Raw genomic sequence first — 4328 nt, forward strand, 5'->3', positions numbered from 1 at the left:
TGAATTCTCAAGTTTTTTATCAGTTTATGTAAACACTTCCCTTTTTGCAATCATACTTTCTCTTCAGATGGAATAATGGAAATGAAGTCGTACCTTGGCATCCCACTGATTTTCTCATATAAGCCTTTTGCTGGATTGTTTAAAAGTTTCTACGTATCCTAGTAAAACAATTTTACTAGGCTGTTTCCAATAAATTTACAATAAACACATTACTTAATTTCCTAGATTGTGTCACGGCTGGCTGCTGGTGTTTGGTCCCGCCACAGATTAGGTTGATTTTGCCCAGGTTATGCTGACCTGGCATCTGACCCAAACTGTTATCTAACTGATAGTGGCCCAATTAACAAAGCGGAGTCAGTGTCACACACGTTAACTGTGTTCTTCTCTTCCCTCAGCATTGGTTTATGGCCACCCCTGTAGACAGGAGACGAGGACAGCTAAACCCTTGCTTTTCTTATATTCATATGTACACCAAAGCACGTTTAACATTCTGCAGAAAACCCGTATATATTGAATATATATATATTTATTTAAATAAATCAGAGGCTCAGTGTGTCCTTTCAGCTCCGGTCACACTGACCAGGAATATTTTTTAAATGAACAGAGATTTCATAAGCAATCTGTAAATATTTTATCTTCCAAGGTAAATGACAGCTAAATGTGAACAATTAAAACCCACAGAGACTCTTAGCAGCGAAGCAGGGGGAATGGAGTGCAGGTCAGCTAGAACTTTTGCATTTCCTAAGGAGCCAAACACAAAATGCAGCCAAGTACCTCAACTGATGTAGGCTTGCAGCCAGCTCCATCACTGATTTACACTGACAGCCCAGGAACACATTCACACAAGCCTTCTGTTCTAGAAATGTCGGGGGCATGGAGGCAGGTGGAGATGCGCAAAACACGCTTGCCCCTTTTGGAGCGCGGTAATAGATTGATAATCACAAAAAGGGAGGAATGAGTGCTGGTCAAGCTCGCCAAAAAGTTACGCAGTCTTCCAAAGTGAGCTAGGTGGCAGCTGGATCAACAAAAAAAGGCAAGAAAAATGCACAGGGGCTTCCGAGTTAGAGGGTGTTTCTGGAGGGGTAACTTCAGGCAATGCAATAAACCGTGGGCTTTAAGTTACACAAAAAACGTGAATCTGATTCTAATTCAACATCTATGACATACTGGTTATTCAGTCACTTTATTTCTGTTCCCACAATACCTATGGTTATAAGAATAACTACAGGGGTGCTCCTTGTGGCAAACACTATTTTAACAACCACGTTTATTTTGTGTTCCAGCAGTTTCTGCAGTCTCCCACTGGCAGCTGCTCTCCCTGGGTTGTCAGGCCCACAAGTCTTGACTTCTTCAAACAGATTTCATCTGGGTCATAATTCCACCCGGGGCTGTGCAACCTCTATTTTGAGAGCTGCCATCCAGCTCATTGCAGAAGACTGCATTTGGAGGGGGGGACATTAGCAAGAAATGTCTCCTTTTTCATGATTATCAATCTATTATTATGTTCAAGAGAATAAGCATGTTTTGTGCCTCAGGTGACAAACTTTTCACTATGACGTTGGCAAGCTCTTCCATACAATTGTAATTAATTTATCATTGAACATTTCTTTAAAACAAGCTTACCTGTTACGCATTCCAGTTAGTCGTACGCCTTGTACAGCTCAAAACTTGAATAAAGGAACATGAGCACTGCGTCAGTGTGAAAACTACACCACAAAGTATACCATGTTTTTTTGGTTTGTTTTTTCTTAATTACTGTGCAACTTTGCTGGGCATAGTGAACATTAGAGGTCAGCTGTATTGTCTGAAAGCAATAAATAAATCATCAGATAATTTGAACACTTCTTTCAGGATCAGTTTTTGGATCCAACTATATCAGCCTTTCATATATTGTCATCTACTTCTCACAAATTAGATTGGGGGGGGTGGAAGGGAAGAAAGTAAAAGCAAGATGTCTTGTATGTCTTCACACACAAAAGCTTTGTGGTAACTGCAAATTAAAAAAAAAAAAAAGAAGAAAAAAAAGCAGCACAAGTAGTAGCTAAGCTAATTCAACATACACAGCATTGCCATTACCCTGTAAATACTTCTATTTTCCTTTCAAGAATAACTTGTTTAAATTGATATTATCTTGGGGATTTATTAGTTACCTTGGCCCAGTTGAAGCACACATAGAACAATCCCTGAGAAAAGCTAGGATATGGTGTGATTTTTTTTGGATACACCTGGGGATATTTTTGTCCTGCTGCAACTGAAATAGAGCAAGTCTGCAGAAGATGGTGGAAGCAGTTCTTCAAATTAGGAAGAGGGCTGTTTTGTAGGGAGAAAGGTCTCTTAAGTAAAGTTTTCTTTTTTTTTTGCTATACAGTCTGTTTTGCAAAAGCTATATTGTATCATCTTCAACCACTGGGGATGAAAGGGAAAAAGATTAACAGCTGTAATCTAATCCTGGAAAGTAAGTTCGCATACCTAGTCAGACTCATATGGTAAAAGCACTCCCTCATCATGTAGACTGAAAAAGCAACAATGCATATTGTATGTAAAGATTTTGTGAAATAAAACACCATAGTTTAAGAGAACCACTCATCTTTTCAGTATCACGCATAGGTAGCTAACAATAACTGTATGCTACTCAGTCACTGGTAGTCAGTACTTCTTGTTCCTTCTTAAGTAGGCCACTTGCTCTGTTATCTCCAATATCCACCTGTGTGTAGTGACACACCTGTATTACATTCCTGCGAGCAGTCCCCCCCTTTGCTCTTCAGCAGTCTCTGAGTAAAAAAGATCCTGAAGTTGTTTCCAACACAGTGAAGCATTACAATGTCAGCATACTCCCAACCAGACCACCTGCGGTATTCATACCATTATTAGCAGCAGCTTCAGATTTAAACGCTTCCTGATCTTCATATAGAGCAATCTAAAAACTCCAGGCATATTTTCTTTCTTTACGTGTGGACAGGACTGAATCTATACCCCAGAAATCCAGACCAGGACTCAGCTGCATACACACTTCTAGCACAGTTGGTTCGTCCATGGAGGCATTCAAATGAACTTCCACTTCTATAAGATGGGTTACAGAACGTTAAAGCAAAAAGTTAGTACAAAATGTTTATTAATCGCTAATCATTCAATAGGCACAAACAAAAGATTAAATAGGTAAATCATTTTGTTCTTCCAAGGCATTATTATCCTAGAAGTTACCATCATGAAGAAAAACTGTCTAGCAAAAAAGTCCAACTTAACTGAATGCATTTCAGCATCCCAATAAAGCACCAGCGAGCACACCTTAATTCCTTCAGAACAGCAGCAGCCCCTAGTGGCACATGGATATTGCCTCAATTATGGACTTCTGGGCCTGGAATAACCTACTAGCTTGAACATAAGCACCCTACATGTGAAGTGCTGTTCTCCCTCTTAATCGCCAATATATCATAACTAAAATTCAGGCAAGAGCTGTCCAACACGTTGTGGGGAAGGTGTAAGCCCAACAGTAACTATACACTGCTAAACCCTTTCAGCAGATGACTATGATCACCCATTTATTTATTTCTCCAGTTCCCCCTCAATAAGAAAAGAAATATTATGTTATTTGTATTGTATTTCTAACCTGACTACCAATGCAGCAGAAAGCTGGCCAAGAATATAGTTACGTACACTTCTGCTTCCTTAAGGGTGCTGTGCAAGAACCATACGACAAGTATCCTCTGCAGCTTGCATTGGCTACTGCTCCATCTCAGGCTGTAACTCAAGATACTGAACTAATCAGCAGAAACTGCAGTTTTCTGTCTTAGCTTCTTGGAGTACTCCAACTTCTTCTCTTTCCTGTTTTTCTATTGCTATTTTTCCAGGTAGTCCCATCACTGTTGCATCCAATTCTGAAGATAACAGGCAGAGCAGCAATGCATTTTCAGTGAAGGGTTCTAAGCTTCAGGGTTAGTTTCTTTCCTATGACCCTGAGAAAGGCAGAAGTGTCTTAGACGTCTTCCAAAAGGGCAATTACAGTAGGATCAGAGCTTTACACATGCGCTCACAGATGCATGAAAACCCAACAAGAGACGAGATGGATTTGTAATGGGCAAGGAAACATGCATGTTTTGAGTCAAGTGAGTGAGACTTTGAAACATCTTACCTCTACGTGGCTATTTTTATTACATTATAAACAAAACAGATTTCCCAAAGGCTACGCCAAAAAAAGATTCTGGAGTCAATGAAAACCAAAAACTAACAAAATACAAAACCAGCATCAGATTTGTTGACATAGTGTGCAGCCCTACAACCATGATAGCTTAAAAGTTTAGTGCACACAAAAAACAGAACCAGGGTTTCTT

This window comes from Nipponia nippon, unplaced genomic scaffold, assembly GCF_047370975.1.
Source record: "Nipponia nippon isolate SJK-2023a ecotype South Korea unplaced genomic scaffold, ASM4737097v1 scaffold_5, whole genome shotgun sequence".
Lineage (NCBI taxonomy): Eukaryota > Metazoa > Chordata > Aves > Pelecaniformes > Threskiornithidae > Nipponia > Nipponia nippon.